Source organism: Polyodon spathula, chromosome 19, assembly GCF_017654505.1.
Source record: "Polyodon spathula isolate WHYD16114869_AA chromosome 19, ASM1765450v1, whole genome shotgun sequence".
Taxonomy (NCBI): domain Eukaryota; kingdom Metazoa; phylum Chordata; class Actinopteri; order Acipenseriformes; family Polyodontidae; genus Polyodon; species Polyodon spathula.
The window spans coordinates 8,474,260-8,494,988 of NC_054552.1; the positions used below are offsets into that span (position 1 = coordinate 8,474,260).

The 20,729-nt window shown below is 36.6% G+C and overlaps 1 protein-coding gene across 2 annotated transcripts in view; it reads left to right on the plus strand.

Annotated features, from left to right (window-relative positions):
- The first annotated feature begins 8,240 nt into the window (after nucleotides 1-8,240).
- LOC121294954 (tumor protein p53-inducible protein 11-like) overlaps nucleotides 8,241-20,729 on the plus strand; it is a 49,008-nt gene continuing 36,519 nt past the window's right edge. The window contains exons 1-3 of one of the 2 annotated variants that reach the window (XM_041219206.1): nucleotides 8,241-8,268; nucleotides 8,803-8,895; nucleotides 12,444-12,548. The gene's annotated coding sequence lies outside the window, so the exon portion shown is untranslated. The remainder of the gene's footprint in view (nucleotides 8,269-8,802; nucleotides 8,896-12,443; nucleotides 12,549-20,729) is intronic. The other variant, XM_041219207.1, reaches the window with a different exon arrangement.

The window sequence follows — 20,729 nt, forward strand, 5'->3', positions numbered from 1 at the left end:
CTGGGTCCTTTTCTGAAACTACTGAGATAGAAAAAGTCACCATAAATAAAAGAGCTCTCTTCACCCTGTTAGGAACCACACCAATGGCTAGAGCTGGTGATAAGCTGCTTAGAGTGTAAGCACTTAGTTTTGAGCATCTTCATCTGGTAATGCTGGTTCAGGTTGGTTATCATGCTTGTTGAAAAAATTGCAGAAAACTTGAAACTATATTTTCATACCCTATGATGATAATACTTATTTAGCTGTTTATCCTGTCATGTTATGAGTTTGTTATCCCATTTTTGGATTGTCTATTAAAGCCACCAGCATATTTTACATTTAGAGGAGTCGGTAAGCAAGCCCGAGCAAAGTGGAATTTCTGTTAATGAGCCCAGTAACAAAAGGACCTCTGAAAGATATATATCTTTGACATTATTGAACATACATGCCAATTATCATCATGCAGGAACAGTATTAAATGATGAATTAAGATACACAGTTATGCAAATTATGAGGGCATAGGTTCATTTATATTTATAACATGAAATCACCCAATTAATTTAAATATGAAATATTAATTCTTGCTAGATGACACATTTAGTCATATTGTATTAAACCCCAAACCTGACATGAATTCCTCATGAACATGGCTCTACCCTCTCCACTGTCCCTACAGATAAATTCCTCATGAACATGGCTCTACCCTCCGCATTGTCCCTACAGATGGCTTCTAAATCGTTGCAGGCAGTCTGTAGCCACACAGGTGCTTGGTTGCTCACAGCAGTGAGAAACGAAGGCCTGTGGTGCAAAATAAAATCGATTCCCATCCCATTACATCTTTGGAACTGGCATGGACTACCTTCTAAAGTGTTCATGCAGTTTAATCTTATTGATAAATGTTGATCGCCCCGCTTTTAATTCGGACCATACTTACTATTTGGCGTTGAACAGGGAGATGCAGTTCGGAATTCAACCCATTCAGTATCCACCTCAGCGTATATCACACATGATTTATAGAGACTGAATATCCAATTGCAATGAAATTCGTTAAGGACATGGGTTATTAAAGTAACACATTCTGCGTACATACGGAAGAACCGTGCTGTCATTTGATATGCCTGTTAAACGTAAATGTCACAACGATCTTCTTTTTCATGGTAGGTCTATAGTTCTTACTGTATTTGGAATTTACAGCCTTTCATGTCTACAGTGAGATTACAATTGTTCATTGAACAGCCTGACTAGGCCCATCTTACAGGTAAGATCACTTTACCCATGGCTCTGTGCAGGCTCAAGTTGGATGTAGATCAGCAATCGAATATTAAATAGCTTGCTAGGCCAGCTGCAAACGATAACATTCTAAAGCTGTCTGACATTTCCTTGCTTCAGATGCACATCCTGCAATTATTGAAATGCATTACAAGCTCTGCCACTTGTGGTGATATTGAAAACTAAAGCAGCATGAGAAAATCAATATTTGATGTGCGAGTAGCTGTGTCTACAGGATCCCAGTTCTGAAGAGCAGTATTCATTAGCTCTTCTGCATTTCAAAAAACACTTCTCACATATTTGTTTTCTACTCGGGTTGTGGGGCATTTGGGCTGTCATTTAAAAAAAATAATTCTATAGCAAACTGGGAGATTCCCATGTCGGTGTACCACAATAGTGACTATATGGACAGTTTACCAGGATAGTTTAGCCTTATAACTTGCACAGCAATGCATTTGTAAAATTAGCATCTATTAAATAAAAGGGGCAGATAAATACAGTGATGTCGTGGTAAAAAACAAAGTGGGCACATTTATCATTTTTCGTGTTCCAGGCCAAGCAGCGGCATGGTAGGCACTAAGGGTGTGCAGAGAGGCCCAGTAGATTACACGCATGCCAGTTACGGTGGTCGTGCAGAAATGTCACTTTATATAACAAACTGGAATATGCCTTAGCTTTAATCATTGACATAGCCAGGATCAGTTAGCACATAACAGGAGTGAGTAAACACTGTATTCCCCAAATGAGAAGTGGGTGAACTCAGGTGACCCGCGGCTACTCTCGACTACACTGCTTGATAAACCTGAATGTACTGGTAGTCTGAATGCCTGTTACTCCACATAGCTTCCAAATAGCAATCAGGTCTGTCAGAGTATCTCGATCAAGCAACCCAAATGCATGCCTTCCAAATAATCCATCTTTAAGGTTTCAGTAAAAGGTGATTTCAAAACCTTAAGAAAAAAGAAAACATTTGGACAAGCAAAGCCATGTGAAGTTGCTCATTTTGAGCAGTGCTGGCAGATTGTTCCAAGCCTAGTAGCTGCCTGACTCCAATCTGAGATGGCGTGCCACCTCTGACTACACAAGAGGTAATAAATGGGAGCTGGAACCTCTGCTAAGATTGGAACATTGTGGCTCTGGTGATTAAAGGGGTATTTAATGAATGAAATTTTTTTTAATTTTTTTTTTTTTAATGAAATAATAGTCAACATTTACACAGCATCCAGTGTACACGGTTTGTTTTTTAATGAGCCATGATTATGATTCAGTAAGTGCTGTGCTACAAAAATGCAACATTGAATTAAATTACATTTTTCTGTGGGAGGGAATCAGACATTTTAAGTGGGAAGAAATAATAATAATAATAATTTAAAAAAAAAGAAACTTAAGGATTTTAAAAGCATCCTGGACTTATGTGTTTGAACCCAACCAGCATCATTAGTGCGAAAACTAAATCACAGCAAACAAACAGTGCTTTGTGTGTAGTAACTAACTGCGCACTATTGTATTGAACGTGCGTGTGTATGATTCTTCAGATATTCTGCTTATGTAAAAGGTTTAAACAATTACTACAGCTATGGACAAAGGTTTTGCGTCACTTAGAATGTTAGGATTGAGACATAATTCTAAAATAAACCAAAAACTATATGAACATAATTTAGATATTTTATTTAAACATGTAATCACAGAAACTACAAAATGATATTGCAAAAGTCTATGAGAACTCATAATAGTAGTACAGTATTTCATGTTAGATTTCTAAATGTCAAATGTTTCAATTTTTTGTTCATTATTCATGCATATATATTATTATTATTGTTGGGCAGACACCTTTATCAGCTGCAGAGTCACTTACAACATGCATCAGCTGTAGAGTCACTTACAACAACGTCTCGCCCAAACGATGTTAAGTGCCTTGCTCAGGGTCACAAAGTGAGTCAGTGAGTGAGCTGGGATGTGAACCAGAGACCTAGTGGTTACCCTTTTCTTAAACCACTGGACCACACAGCCTCCTAGGAAAACTACAAAGCGGTATGTAATTCTGTAATTCTATATGTTAACGTAAAAATATTCAGTAGGTTTCATTTGACTTTCTGAAGTCAAATTGAGTTAATTCTACAGGGTGATGCAAAATGTTACAGTGTGTGAGTTTTGTTGGTTTGGAGAAGTTTTGTTTAATTTCTTCTGAATTCAAAGTTTGCTGCAATTGTAACTTGCTGCTGCACCTTTCTGTTGTCAGCTGAAACCAAAACAGTGCCCTGGCTATAGCTCAGTATGCTGCAGCAAGAGAGGACTGTTTGCTCTCTCAGAGCTCTATTTAACATGCCAATATTTTCTTAAAAAACAAAGCGCATCAATCCTTTGCAAGCTTTTATTCGAGGTCAAGCCCTTGTAATGACTACAGAACAGAAACTGTTTGGCTCTTAGTAATTTATTGCTGGTATTTATTTAAAGAGATGTTTTTATTATTTATTTATTTATTATTATTACGAAAACTATTTACTGAACTATGTACTATACAGTTTTTTAGAGTATAAATCAGTTAGAGCCAATGTAGATGAAAAATCACAGCTTTAAATGGCATAATGGCCAGATGAAATTGACTGGAAGTTATATACTTTCATTTTTCATTAGCTGTATTTAATTAATTAAAGTGTGCTTAGAGAGAGATAGCCTTGCAGTAGTGCCTGCCATATGTGTCAGTGGTGAGACAGATTAGATTGATAGGCGGCTTGCCCTAGTTGCAAAGTAACTGCTAAAGCGAAGGCTGGCACCATATGTTCATGTTCTTCCTAGTTTTATCCCCCTGCAAGTGTGTCAGTGTACCTCAGATTTTCAGACACCTTACAAGGCTTACACCTTACATCTTGGACTGAGGCTTGAACTTCAGGTTTGATAACTTGGATTCAAAAGTACCTCTGTTATTCTTATTGATTTAAGTTCACTGGCACACCTGGAAGACACCATAAAAAGATGAGGGTATTCCTCATGGCCGCTGGAAAGATAAAGGGGGCGAGACTGTTGTTCAGTCTTCATACCCCTCCACTACTCTATGTGATTATGATGTTGTTGCTTGTGATGCTGACACCTGTCTCCTAGCAACTTGTGTGCCGCATAATAAGTAACATTACTACCTTGTGACCTATTGTGTAGGATTGTGTAGACTTATTGTATATATCATTTCTGTGTTGTAGGCATCGTCACCATTTCTCAATAAACTGAAAATGGATGCATTGTGTGATATGAGTGTGAGACAAGATCGTAATCCATGTGTCACATAATTCGGGCGTGAGGCTAGTATAGTAGTTAATAACTAGTCTGTAAACTTGGTGCTCTAGATTGTATCTTGTGGCACTAAATAAATATCTACATTATTAAATCCGTTTAGTGTACATGTTTAGAAATGAAATGTACTGTGAAAACATTTGTTAAAAGTTCTGTATGCTTGACATAGTTTCTTATAATTGACTTAAAATGGTTCCTGGCATTTAACTGATCAAAATGTCTGTCAGTCATTACAGAAAAAGGCAAGAAATCCAATTGGCAGCCTTGAGGTGAAAGGGGTCATATCCTATAACTGTCAATAAACAGAGCTACCTATACCTCCGCTCATTTATACAATTTTAATAGCATTTCTTTAGGGTTGTGAAATTGGGTTTCTTTAAACAGGGGGCCCCTGTAGCAAGACATTTCCAAGTAAATCATAAAAGGAAATTTCCCAATATTGACAAAGTATGACCGTTTTTATAACTATTTGTTACCAGATAAGTAATATGGGACACTTAGCAGTAAAATAAAATAAACACAAACAACAAAACAGAATGTCTCCCAAAAGCAACATTAGGCCCTAAGACTATGTTCTGTCTGCTCCTCACATGACTCCCAGGCTCAAAGGGTTTTGTGTCTTTCAAGACATGTAAGGATCATTTTCACTCACTTAACAATAGCTTGATTACACAGAAATATCCATTTAGATATAAATGACAAGGCAGACTTCGTCATCCCATGCAGGAATAAGGCACAGCTGGATTCTTTTAGAGCATTTTGTAGAACGTGATAATCCCTAGGCTGATAGTCTTATCAATTGTTTATATAACTGTGTGTTTCCCTTTCTTTAAGTCAATAAAGTATGAATTTTTCAATGTCTTCAAGCCTTCCAGCATGTTATATAATGACACTCTAGCCAAACCTGGGATCCTTTTTGTTCGGAAAGGAATTCCAATAAAAAATCAAATTAAACCAAAAAAACATAAATTGAAAATAGCTAATGTTCTACACATCTGTAAGTTTGAGCCTGACCCCTTACTGCTGTGAAGTTTATGTGCATATAGTCCTGCAGTTGAGATCCCAGAGCCCTTTTCAGTGGTGAATCGATAACTAGCAAATGCAACAGATACATCTGTCAAACCAACTACTGGCATTTTCAAACAGAAATTAGATTTTTTCAAACCACAAATGTACCTTCCACACTTATTTTTATAGAGCCAGGGGTTATGACTCTGATGTCATCCCAGAAATATAAAAATGCATTTCGGATCTGATTTTAGTTCTGTTAGCATCTGTTCAAAGTTCAAGACACAACTTGGGTTTAGGTAGAAACAGTTAACAGGGGTGAAAATTGGTGCTAAACTGTTCTGAAAGTTTAGCACCAGAGAGCCCAAATTATCAAACCCCTCCCTATTCAAGTCCCCTTCACAACTTCCCACACGACACAACCCTTCTCTCCTGTGTATGTGGATCAGTGTGGGTGGGTCATGTGAGTAGCTCAGATGCAAAAAGAAACTATCATCATCCAAGGAATAAAAACAAAATCATTCAACATGTCTACTGGAGGCAGAAGTTAATGTTGCTGGCACCAAAGTTGCACCCCTGAGTCAAATAAACAAGTTTAATATTAGTTTAATATGTTTTTGTTACCTTGACCAAAAAACTAGAGGCACACTTTGTTCTGATGTAAAGTAAATGAAAATTGCATTATTTTAGTTTGAAAATGTAGCTACCTACTGGAAGTTCATGTAGATACACAGTTCCCATTTTAATCTTCCTTTTCGACTGTGTACAGTACCTGAGGTAGACCACCAAATTCTTCTGGCCTAAACTGAATTCTAACCCAGGCTTCAAGAGATGAAAGACTAATGCATTGAATTAGTTTATCAGTTTTGCACTGGCAGGACTCCAAAGTAACCAATGTGCAAAGCAGACCGATTGCAAACTTCAAATGAATATTGATTACAACAGCATCCAACAGCTGTTAATTAATACACAAACAGTAACATTTTACAGGAAAATATATCAAACAACACCTGTTTGGAGAATAGAGGACTTTCAAGCACCACAACAAACTACCTGGTTTGATAAGTGATAATACGTGTCATTGCATTTTGTGAACGTGGCGTTCAATAGCAACACGTGGCTTTGGCATTTGTGTGATCAAAGTAATGCGTAAAATCAAAAGAAATCATTATTTTTCAATGTTTCCTCTTATGTGATTTTAACTGTACTGAGACTGTTAGATGGAATAATCAATCTCATTTAAACCTGGTATACCTAAGTTTGTTTTATCTTATATTAACTCATGTAACATGGCAGAACATATTTATGTACAATTACATTTAAAGAGGCAAACCAAATGACTGCAACTGTAACATAACCATTACTAGCCATGGGATAAATCATTGTATTTCTCATTGGTATTCTGTTGAATTAGAGATGGCCAAGCCTCAACTGTTACTAGAAAAGGCTTTCGGTGAGGTGGGGAGGAGGCACCCATGACAGGCTTCATTGAGAGATAGGATTTGTATTTTTATTTATGATTATTACTGGGTGGTTTTAAGCTGTGATTGGTTTGCAGATCAACTAACAGACCACTGCATGACCAGCAATACCAACACAATTGATTTGGAAGACAAAATGCACTATGGCGCTAATATGGAAGAATGCATTAAAATGTAATTTTCCCACCAATGACTTGTTTAACTATTGTTACAGAACCATTGCAGGGCCACTTTGGCATTGCCATTAAAGAGCATTCGCTAAGGGAACCCAAAATAGCTGGTAAGTGTAGTATTAGGTGTCTTCTGTATCTGCAGGGGACACTTTTGAATTCTTTTCATCAGCAATGAATCACACCAAGCAATCTGATAATTAGCAACAGCCTTTCCGAGTAAACAAACATCCTTTTAGATGACACATATTTCTCTTCTTATCCATTCTCATTTGTCTATTAAACAGTGCTGTGTTTGTGAAAATTGATTGGATGGTCCAATGCCCCAGGCAATTTCAGCTAAAAAAAACCCACCTTGTTCCAGATGCTTTCTGATGTCATACTAAATTACAGCCAAGAGGAAATGGGACCAAAGACTACTGTTGCGCTGCCAGAAATATTGCAGTTCAACTAATTACAAAAGCATATGAGCACTGTGAGATTCTTGAAAAATATTATACACAGCAAGACCTTTCCATTAAGGCCAGTTAAAGGATCAATAGCATGCAACCATAATAGGGGAGCAGAGATGGAAATAAGACTGTAATTGCATAGCAGTTTCACCCATTCCTGGTTTTACTACATGCTTCTTTAACCACAGTGTATAGGTAACAAGTCTTATAAACTCATAGTAAAAACATGAATGGATCGAACTGATATGCAATAGGAATGTTTACTTCCATCTCTGAGATGGCATTAGGGATTACGAATAAAGCTACACAGAATGTATTTTAATAAATGTATACCATTTGATTTTAATGGAGTTATTAAACCACAAAACATGTTTTTTATTTCATTGAATTTGATTGATAGCGATCATTTTTATTTACATTGTTTATTAGTATTTATTGTAGGCTGGCATACTTCTGTATGTACACAAGGTATCTACATACGTATATCATATAGTTTTAGATCTAAAGAAACCACTCTAGTGTTTTGATGAAACTTACTAAGAACCTTCACAAACCTTACTAGACCGTAATTAACAAATTCCTTTTTCAGGTGAAATGACGTTGGATGTGCAAGACTACCTGAATGTAAGTCAGAACTTTCTTTAACCAAGTACATTTACTATATCCACAGTTAATACTACCTTTTCCAGTGTTGAGGAGTAAGTGCGGTAACTCTTTTAATCTCATTGTAGTGCATTCCTGCATGTGGCTGTGATTGTTTATTTGTCAACTTCCATTGAATCCCACTCTAAATATCTTTGCCTTCTTACCCACAGCGAATTGTCTGCCATAAAATGCTTGTTGTGCTAGAATGAGGCCTCTATACAGTAGTTACAGTAGTTATGTGTTCAGACTGCCAGAAGGGAAGACTGATTTCCTTTCAAGAGCTCAACAACTTTTAAAATAGTGTGTAAAATATTTATTCCATTGAAGTTACTGTGCTGGATTTTTAGGCAGAAACGAAGGACAGATGTTAAGTATACCACATTCCTTTTTAGTTTTATATTAATTTAAACATGAGATGAGATGAGCAAATAATCTGCATGGAAACAAGCTTCTTCCTTCTTTATACAATGTGTGAATGTGTACCAAAACATATTTATATGTCATATTTCCAAGGCAGGTTTGGAGCAGGGACATCACAACTGCGACTTGAATTCAGAGCTCCCCAAAGCAACAGCAATGTCCATAAAACAAAACGAAATTTTGAAGGTAAGTAAACGGTTAATTCTGTGTGGTATAAACAGAAAACATTCTGGTTCTTTGTGGGTATCAACCAGTCAATTCTTCAGTAAACAACTCATGTTTATGTCTTTGTGATAGATTGGCGGGGTGTCTAAGGTAGCCAGGAGGCAGAAAAGAGAGTCAAAACTTCAGGTTTATTTCAATAAATCAATAGTAACAACAAAAACACAGCACAACAAGGCAAAATAAAAAAGGTTAAACATAAACAAGTCATGCAACAAAAATGAAACAGAAAATCCCTCACCCAAGTCTGTCACTATCACAGCTCTCTCTCTCTCTCTCTCTCTCTCTCTCTCTCTCTCTCAACCCCATCCCTGCCAACCACCACCAAAACACACACAAAACACTAACACAGCCACAGTCTTCCTTCGCTAATTGAATATTTTCGAGTTACCCACTCATTAATTTTGTGTTACCATCGCATATCCTCCCTGTTCTGTAAGCAGTCACAACTTAATGTTTATGAATGCAAGTCATGGGGTGAAGTGCTCATCGAATAGCACAGGCCTTCCATGACAAGAATCCAGACAAGCCAACATCAAGTCAAAGCTGTTTCCCGGCCCTTCGTTTCTATGTAGAACCTCAATAACATTTTGTCTATTAACAAATATACGTATGTGGCAAATACTCATTTCCCAGCTTCTTCTGTTAATGTATGCACACTAAGTGCCTGTTTAAATCAGCTTCTTGTAGTAGAATCCAGCAACATCAGTAGAAAGTTTGTGAATGTCAATTTCAAGGTTTGTTACAGCTCAGGAAACAAATATTTTTGACCCAGGGCACAAGCCCCTGTTGTATCTGTTGTTGTTCCATCTTAGGAGGAATAGGGTTAATACTATCCTGTCAAATACACATGCAGACCAGTGGCTTAGCTGGCGGTGGTTTTAGGGGTTTGAATTGATTAATTAAGAATCGATTAAGTCCAGCCACAGGTGTATAAAAGAAGCAGTCTTTCCACTTGGAGTGAGATGAACCCAGGGCAAGGAGCTGAGCAGAGCAGAGCAGAGCAATGCAATGCAATGCAATGCAAAGCAAAGCAAAGCAAAGCAAAGCAAAGCAAAGCAAAACAAAGCAAAGCAAAGCAAGGACTACAATTCTCCATTTTATTTCCTGTACTGAAAGCTCTGCCTGTTACCAATGATACCACTTGTTTTTATCCTTGCTCTGTCTGGATATAGTCTTGTCATATTAAAGATGTGGTACCATTTATTTGGTGAACAGTTTTTACTTTTGTTTTCTGTAAAGAATTAGGATGTGTGCTTAAACTGCCTCCATTAGCCTCTGCCTGCTATTACCACAGCAGTTAAAGGCTTCACCACAACACTGCCCTTTCACATGCTGACTTACATTTTACAGCATTTCTTATAACTGGGCTAATAAGATAACAACCATAATAATATGGCATAGAAAATCTATTTTACATCAAATAGTAATAAGTAAACAAACTCACTCTGTTTGTTAAAAACTTTACATTGGTTCACCATTACTCCACCAGGTTATATTTTAATAGCAGTTTATGATTTTTACCCTATTGTTTTTCCTGTTTTGAGCTCACTCAACCTGCCCTTAGAATGCTTTACTAACCACTTACTGATCTAAATGAACCTGCTTGCAGAGGGAGGGGAGAACAATCACTGGAACAGCATGCTCACTGATAATGATGCTCAAACTCCTGTTCTTTTTTGGGGATCCTTATTGTGGAGCTCAGTTTATCATTGTATCCAAAAGAACAGAACTTGTTTATCAAAGCACCCCTATACCTTACATCATGCTGCAATAGCTGAGCTCTAGTCCACACTGAAGAGTGCCTCCTACTGAAGACTGAGCCACCAACACTACTTCATGCACTTTGGAGTCACTCCTCCAGTTACTGACCAGACCATTTCTGTTTAGCTCCTGAATGATGAGAAGGCTCCAAAGTGGAATTACTATAGGCATTCCATACTGATACAGACAGCTTTTAGTAATATGAATAACCTAGTTTGAGGCTGGCTGGGCTGCTGTGCTGAAAAGACAAAAGATCCCTGATTATAAATAGGTTGGCCTTTCATTAGTCACTGTCATTTACACACCAGTGAATGTGTTTATCACACTGTGGTCCAGGTGTTGGCAGGTATAACAGACCTTCATAGATGTCAGGTCTGAGTGTCTTCAGGCTCTAAAGTGCCAATTGGACAGGCAAACATTATAATAAGATACTTGTGGCAAAAGAACAAAGAATCAAACTATACAGTTAAATTGTATACAAGGCTTGCTCAAAATAAATGAAACACTTGCCATCTGTAGCACACACTTTTGTGCAAGTGGGCTAGCCTTAAAATGAATAGTTAAACAATGGGAATAGCATCCCTGACATGTCTTCTATTGCATGTAAAAGCTGCATCACCTTATTGAAAGAAGTTCAAGCTTGTGTTACACAGCATTCTGTTATGGGTAGATTGTTGTTGTTAAAATACTTAAAGAAGCTGTGAATTATTGGACACAAAATGTATACATACTGTTTGGGGGAAGAAAAAAAAACATAATTCCAAAACACAATAAAAGACAATAAAACCATATTATTTTGGGCCTATTCTTGTATTTTCATAATTATTCCAACATAACAACAGCAGTTATTAGCAGGGCTTTTTTGTAATTAGCTGTGAGAGCTATTCAGTATTGTGCACTAACAGTTGGGAAATGGACAATGATGCCTTCACACAGTAGAGTAAGGTTCTGTAATCCAATGAAATTAGAGGAAAGCAGGCCAAGTTTATTATAAAGAATGCAGTGATGTGTGAGTGGGTGGAAATACATGCATTCCTTACAGTATAATTATATACTTTGTTGTGCCAAACTTATCTAGGAACTCATCGGAGATTGATATAATATGGACCCATGAATTTATGAAGGCACTAGCCAAAACATTGATCTACTTGACTTAGTTTCTTAAGAATTGTACTATTACTTTGCTATTATATGGTAAAAACATAGCAAAATTCATAGCAGTAGAAACCATATAAAACAAATGCATGGATATCATGGAACTTGTGTGTTTTTAAATTTATGAAGTCAAAAAATGTGCTTACATGTATACTGTATATTAAGTGCAAGCAGTTAATTTTTGACAGATCATTACCTACTGCATGTAAATAGCCAAATAGATTATCTTTTTTATTATTATTTGTTTACAATATGCTATATTCCACCAAAAAATCAGGTCACAAATCCAAAATAAAATTAAGGATATGGAATAAAGGATAAGAAATTATATTTTACAGTTGGTATGTAATGATCTATGGTTGACATATAAATATAAAGATCTATATTGGTACTAGTATTGGTGCTATAACTATGTGTTAGTTTTCTCATGGTAAGATTAAAATATATCTAGAAATCTTTTGTATGGTTGTCTCTCGGTAGTAGATTACGGTAAAGACATGATTTGTTATGTATATTCTGTGCATTACGGTAATTGTGTTGGTTTTCAACTCAGAATCTCTACGGTGTTTTTTTTTTTTTTTTTTTTCTTAAAGCAATCCAAGGCGATGTAAATACAGGAACCTCAAACCTCACACATACTGGCCAAGACAGGGGAAATAGAGGAAAGAAAGCGGGCTACAATAGTATAAGCTAAATCTGTAAGTAAACATACTTTTTCATTACTAAATTAATTTGTTTTGCTGTTGTTTTTTTAGAGGGGGCTATGAATATATCAAGTATATTTGTGAAAGTGTTGTAGAAATAGCTCTGGTTAATAGTCTGCATTGATGCGCTTGTGAAGTTGTGTAGTGTCTTGTTTTTGCAGGCGGGTCACATCACTTACACCTGTGATAATTGTGTTTCATTCTGTTATGCCTTTGTTTTTTTGTCTTTTGTCTTTGCAGCAGAATAGAGTCGTTTGAAAGTACAAATGCATTGCTTATTATGTGGATAAAACAAACAAACACAAAGTTAGTATTATTGCCTAAATTACATCTGGTTTTCCATTAGTTTTAATTGTAGTTTTCTAATTAACATTATCATTTGATCATTTTTTGGGACGTTATTTTCAAATGGGAAGTCTAACAGTTATCAGTAATATAGTGCCTTTCTAAAATTAATCTAGCCGCATCAGAACCTTTGCAAACGAAGAAAATCTTTAATTGTCAACTTGTGGTTGTTGAAATGATCAGAAAAAAAAAAAAAAAAAAAAAAAAAAAACTTCAAATAAAGGCATATATATGAGGTATTATTCTTCTGGTCTTTCAAAGTAAGTTCTCCTTCAATATACTTTGCGTTTCATGTAATTGCCATAGTTTATATGCCATTTGTTGTAGTCCGCTACTCCAGAAGCAAAACTGGAAAACAATTCCTATCTTAAGCAGAAGACTGGATACATTCTGTCCGTTCAACTGCACTGGGATATTCAGCTATCCGTGTTTAATTGACTGAATAATTGCTTTTTACACAAACCCTGTATGTTTGCAGGACACTGAATCTATCTACGTACCGTCCGTCATAGAGGGTTTACTAACACATTTACGTCTGTGCAGCCTTTGTTATAAGATCCTTTTATTTATTTAGCTAAATCTGGTATTTATGGGAGAGCGCACCAACTGATTACCGTCAGTGTCCAGTACAAATCTGCAACACAACGCGTTAGGAATCTCTGGTCAAAAATGCCAACGTAGCTTGTTTGACCTAGAACCTGAATGGAAGTGTTTTTTCATACAAAATATTTTCAGCACTTTTTACTGTGACGCTGACACCTTTCAACGTGTGTTTCGATGCTTTAAGGTTTTTGTTTTGTTTTGTTTTGTTTTGATCCATAGTAGCAATAAGTGCTTTGGTGAAAACAACATACCCTGCGCTGAATGTTTGTTATCCAGTTTTACCCTAAACAAGCAAATATGTACGGTACGTGAGGTTGTGATCGCTTAAAAAAAAAAAAAAAAAAAAACTGAACCGACCCCCGCCCCCCACCGAAAAAAACTACATTTATTTAAGTACAGTTTATACACGTTTTTATTAATTTTACAAATGCTATTTTGTGCCCTCTGGATGCATTCTGTCTGTATTGGCACTAACACAAAAACAAACAAAATAAAACAGGGAAATCGATTTTAAATTAGAATTGGTTCAAAGGGTAAGGCGTAAGTTGAGTGAAGAACCTCGTTAATGCCACCATCTCAGCATGGTGTTTTGTAACTGGTGCAGTACAGTATATAAAATCTGCTTAAAAACATGTCCAAAAAAGTATTTTAAAGATGTGATATCCTCCTTTCGCTCTTCTCTCCTCCTCCCTCACTCCCTCCCCCCGCTACTGCTTGCAGCTTATTCAATGCGGAGAAAAGAATCTAACAGAAGGGAACTGATCTGAGTAAAAGTACAGCCAAAAGTGTGTTACAATAACTAAACAATATGTCATATTTACCTTGCAGCTTATGATTGGCAACAACAACAAAAAAAAAAGACATGCAAGTGTGTATCAGGAAATGTCAGATATCTGCAGAAAACTGTCCAATTGACTTATCTATTTTTTAAATGCAGCATAAGCTTTCTTTGTAGTAGTCTAGGATACAATGAAGTGGCATTAGACTGTAATACAATTAAATATGTCAGGGCTGCAGGTATAGTTTTTCTTTAAAGGGCATTAATGAACTCAACCTTTCTTCCTGTCCTAAGGAGTCAAGAACATCAGTGACTGTATGTTACCGAGGTGCAACTGTAATAAATAAAGCAAACAAATGCTAATGCCGTCATTACCAGTTTATTCCAGGTAACTGGGGGATTGTCTCTTCTGTTATACCATATTCCTTCAAATCTAAGATGCCCTCATATTTAGGATGCATACCCAAATTTACCACCCTCAATTTGAGGAAAAAATAAAACATCAAATAAATATACATTTACAAAGATACAACCTCAATTATGCTGTTGTATCGCACACAACTGACACGAAACAGTGTTGTTGTAGATTAACCACAGAGCTTGTTTATTGTGTTGTGTACTATAATGCTTAAATTGGCGTCTCCGTCGTACACACACAGCCAATCACTTACGGCATCACACATCCTGGCAACAGCAAGCATGACACAAAATTTCACTACATCAGGCAACAGGTAACCCAACACCACAACAGCATTAATTGCATTGCAAACTCAACAGTCAGAATGGTATGCACAATACCAACAGAACATAACATACGCATATGCAGATTATCTTGCACCGTTTTTTCTCCCAGTTTGTGAACTGTGGTATTGCTTGGCATCTTGAACAATACATATTTCTGATCTGTCCAATGCTGAAATTGTAAAAGCTTCTCTTCGAATTCTTCAGGAAGCTAATGACGCTTCTTTGAAAATGGCTGCCTGTATGTCATGGATGATTTGAGCTCAGGCAGCAACATTTTGGTTGGTCTTTTCTCGGCAGACGGTCACATTGCTGTTTGTGTACTTGTGCAGTCACGTCTTTTGTTTGACAATTTTAATACATGCATGACTATATTGTACTGGAGTTTAAGACACCGGCTGTTTTTGAGAAGCAAAAATGGTTAAAAAAAAAAAAAAAAAAGTGTGTCTTAAATTTGAAGGAATATGGTAATATAGCACAATCTTATTTGAGAGACCTGACAGTCAGTCTACAGTTTAATCTGCAGTGCTCCACAATCATGTTCAAGTTTATGAAAAACTCAATCAACATACTTCTAATCAAAATGTTATTTGGATTTTCTTTTATTATATGTATTTTGTTGCAAGATTTATGTTTAGCTCTTAAAGTAAGAAGCTTCCCTTTTTTTTTTTTTTTACCCCTTACTATATATTTTGAAATGTTTTATTCAAGTCTTTATTGAAGTGCTTTCGCTGGAGTTCAGGGGCTGCTCTTTAGTTCTAGTTACCTACTATAGACATGGGGTAGATCAGCCACAGTGTCGTCACGTGAGAGCCATGCCATCTAGTGATCTGCCACATTGATCCAGTTTACATAGGATCAACAAATTTTGATGATACTTCTGTCTGCAACAACATTGTACACGAAAGGCATTTGAATGGAATATTCCGAAAGTCAGTTTTTGGAAAACAATACCTAGAAATTTCCGATTAAATTCAGAAAACTAACAAAATATATATCATATAAACACATTTTTTGGAAAACTTATTATTTGTGTTTCTTAGAAATATATTGGAGTTTATACAATATACTAACAACATATGTATGGTAAGGTGTTTTTTTTATTTTTTTTATGTAACATATCAACTGAGCTCTGAAGTGTCTGTACTGTGTATCTCAGTATCCCTAGAAAGCCTGTTGTGTATTATTGCATGTGCGTCCTACCGTGGGTCTAGAGTCTTTTTTACAGTGGCAGATCTCAATACCTGCACTTTTTAACTGTATATTAATCCAACTGGTGTCGCCAACCCCCCCCCCCCCCCCCCCCCCCCCCATCACCGTGGTTGGCTGTGATCAGTTTTCAAAGCTGGAGATGAAAATTATGCTTCCCTGAAGAAGAAAGAGGATCAAAGTCTCGCCGAGCTTTAGTTACCAGGAAACAGGGAAAGTCACACGTTATTGCACATCCTGTTTCCATGGTGTTTTCTGAGAATTCTTTATCGGCATGTGAAAAACGTAAGTGTTGTCACCATGTTGGATTTCGGCAGAGCTGACTTCTCGCCCTCCCCTACCATTGGTTTTCATCAGCATTTCATAAGACTTGCATTTCATAAGACTTGCATTTCATAAGTCACTGTTGGGTGTGATTTACAGTATCTTGCATCAGCTGTCGATTAATCTGTCACAGAATTTTCTTTCTACAATCCAAGCTGTGTCCCGTTTTTACCTGTGAAATGTGTATAGCGAAACACAAAAAGGAAAAGTGAATGGCTTAAAACTGATTTGCAGTGCATTGGGTCAGACAGGTTTTTTTGCAATCTTTCATCTCGTTGTTTTTTTTTTTTTTTTTTTTTTTTAAATACACTTTTGTATAACTTTGATTTACATTAAGCATGTGTCTCATATTTACCTTAGCACCTCTATTATTTACATTACCATGGGCCTGATTTATTGTGGTTTACACTAAAATTGTTTGTTTAATTAAAATGTAACTATTAATCTTATCAAGTGACAAACAACTTGTAAGGTTAATTTAAGGACTCAAACATTGTATTTTGGTGTAAAGGCCTTCATAAATGTGTTCCAGTATCCTATCTGCATTAAGCAGTTTAGTTTGTCTGTCCTTGGGTTTCAAGACATAGGAGCATGTTATTGGACTGTTTACTCAAGTCTTTAATCAACTCCTAGAAAAGGATAAAACTTTATTAATCTTAGAAACCAAGAAACAAACACCTGTACAGTATTTGAATTAAGTAGTATTATTGAAGCAGGGCTGAGGGCCTGCATGTGGGAATGAAAATGTATTTATTTCATTTTTTCGTTCGTACTTTGGTAAACAGTTGGAGAGTAAGATTCTGGCCTGTGCTGTTCTGCCAGCTGAGTTTGTTTACAGGGAATCAGGGTTCTTGACTGGCTTTGTGGGCGTATCTCGGCGGAGCGTCTCGCCATGTAAGGAGAATGTTGACACACCAAGGCTGCGGATTGTCCACACTACCCTGGACAACCAAACCAAAGTAATCAAAACCACCAAGTGGAACTGGGGCCAAGGGTCTTAATTAGTAAATGGAGCAGGGATGAGTTTAGAGGCTTTTAGATCCCAAAGTATAGCGAGGTGGGTGTGTCAGCTGGACCTCCATGAATAGTGGAGTTGCACTCGCAATCTTCAAGACAAGCTTTTGTTTTGTATTCAGTGTTTTTGTTTTGCCTTGTTGTATTTTCTGTTCCATGTCTCCATTGTTATGATTTTGCTCATGGCCTGCCTAACTTCCTGTGTCTCTCCCAGTCTGTCAGTGGATTACCCACAACCCCCTTTCATAGTTACATATGCTCATGATCCTGGTACCTACACCTTGATCAGTAAAAAGTTATACATGTTGTAAAAGAAACACATGATACTTACCAACACTGATATTTACCAACATGTAAATACAGTGGCTTGCGAAAGTATTCACCCCCCTTGGCATTTTTCCTGTTTTGTTGCCTTACAACCTGGTATTAAAATGGATTTTTTGGGAGTTTGTATCATTTGATTTACACAACATGCCTACCACTTTGAAGATGCAAAATATGTTTTATTGTGAAACAGACAAGAAACAAGACAAAAAAACAGAAACTTGAGCGTGCATAACTATTCACCCCCCCAAAGTCAATAATTTGTAGAGCCACCTTTTGCAGCAATTACAGCTGCAAGTCTCTTGGGGTATGTATCTGTAAGCTTGGCACATCTAGCCACTGGGATTTTTGCCCATTCTTCAAGGCAAAACTGCTCCAGCTCCTTCAAGTTGGATGGGTTCCGCTGGTGTACAGCAATCTTTAAATCATCCCACAGATTCTCAATTGGATTGAGGTCTGGGCTTTGACTAGGCCATTCCAAGACATTTAAATGTTTCACCTTAAACTTTTACGTTATTTATTTTTTAGAATTTTTTTAAACAAGTTATTTTTTTCATTTCACTTCACCAATCTGGACTATTTTGTGTATGTCCATTACATGAAATCCAAATAGAAATCCATTTTAATTCCAGGTTGTAAGGCAACAAAATAGGAAAAATGCCAAGGGGGGGTGAATACTTTCGCAAGCCACCGTACCTTCTTATAGAAGCAATACCTATGGTGAACTCCACCTTTAATTGAGAAGGCTTGTTCTCTGTAGTATGTTTTTTTTTTTTTTTTGTTGTTGTTGTTTTTTTTTGCAGTTCAGTATGTTATGGGTAAACTTTTCCTGGAATGAAATATATCAACACATTCTTGCAGATTTGACATTTTTAAAAGGCTCAGGGACTGTGCTTCTTGGCAAACTGCCCACTGTTTCAGATTAGAGAATAAAAATATATTACATCGCCCACACATAACTATTGAAATGAGAAGTGTAAAACGTTATTTGCGTGTCTGTATCGGTAATTAAGGAACCTTTTACTCAGGTGAATGTGATAATTAGATTATGCCAAACCATTGGCATTAGCATCTCACAAAAATACACACGTTGGACTGGAGTGATGACTAGAGACAACTTAATAGAATGAGAAGAATCACTGCTGCATTGCATTGCAATCAACATATTTGAATTATATATATACTGTGTGTGTGTGTGTATGTATGTGTGTGTATATATATATATATATATATATATATATATATATATCTATAATATAATGAGATTATATATATAGATATATATACCCTGGATATACCCACCACCACAAAAAAATATTTAGCGATATAACAAATGAACCATTTTCATTGAATGGCACTAGAGGCTCTTTAATATGCATGCATATGTACTCCTGTGCCCCATACACCTGTACTACAGAATGCACAACACAGCCCCTGAGTGTAGCCTAACCACTGCTTTCCAGTGCATGCATTTCTGCCTTTCTATCCAACAAGGGGTCCTTTTAAAGTCCATCTTGGGCGTGCCAAGGCGGCCAGCAGATCTGTCAGTCCCTTGGGGTGTCACTGAAAAACCGAATGTACTAATAATTCCCAGACAGGGTCTCTAAGCAACAGTTGCTTAAAGTGGAACAGTGTTTAGTGCTTTTTATAATGATAAAGCACAGACCACAAGCAAAATGGAAGCTTGAAAATACATCCAGGGAGAGATGAGCTGTATATTCGCAATTAGCCCATATATCGAGAGGGAACTAGAAAGACACTGAACAATAAAGCTTGGAAGACAGTAATTAGAGGACTTTGGTAACATGCGTTGAACAAAACATTTGATTTCATATGAAAAACAACCTGATCAGGGTTTTAAAATATTTTTTTTTATCATGAAGAGGATTTCATAAACATTCATTTAGTATTATTTTTGTGATGTTGAGATATATCTTACAATAAAATGCAGGTCATTTATGAGTCCAGGCATTAAGTGCAATTGGTCTGTTATTTTTGGGCAAATGTTTAGAATTTAAAGTGAACTGGGTAAATCAGCTAACCCTATTGGGGGCACTGGAAAAAAACACAGAAAGAAGCCATAAAGGCAACTGAAACAAAATAATTATTTGCTAGACTTCTATACCAATCTACTACCATACTCAAGCCTGTGTAATATGCAGAGTGCTTTCCAATACTGTATTTCATGGAATAAGGAACATGCTGTAACGGCAAAACACCCAATGTTACTGTATGTATTCTCGCTATATCGTTTTCAACATAATCGTGATTGTTTTGGGTCTGTGCAGTGTGGCTCATTATGACGTGTTCATCTAAAGGCAATATCTCAAATGATTTGTGATCAGGGGCATGTGAATAATAATATGAAATGTAATGGTTATTATTTTGAAAGTTATACTGCGAACATGTGTAACACAGCAGGCAGCAACAGTAAGTCATGTGTTTTGTTGTAAACTGTTCAGTAACAATAACTGAAGGTGGGCTCTGTTTTAGTGATCTCTGCAGTAGTGGTATTCAGAGCTGTTGCAGTTTATATCAATTGAATAGAGCTCTGTGGGTAGAACAATTCTAACAATACCAACAAGCAAGATGTGACTTAGTGGCAGGAAGCAGACATTTAATTATAGTTTCTTTTAGTTTTATACTGAAAGGTGTCCCTTTGCATTTTCCCATGCTTTAGGATGTTTTGTGGAAAGCTTAAACCAAGCAAACAATACTACACTGTGAAAGAGAATAGGGATCTTAAAGATTTTATTATATGTCCAGTGCCAAACAGGATTTAAGCATTTGGACAATTCCTGAAAGCCCTTTTCATGTTTACACATGACAGATTTAGA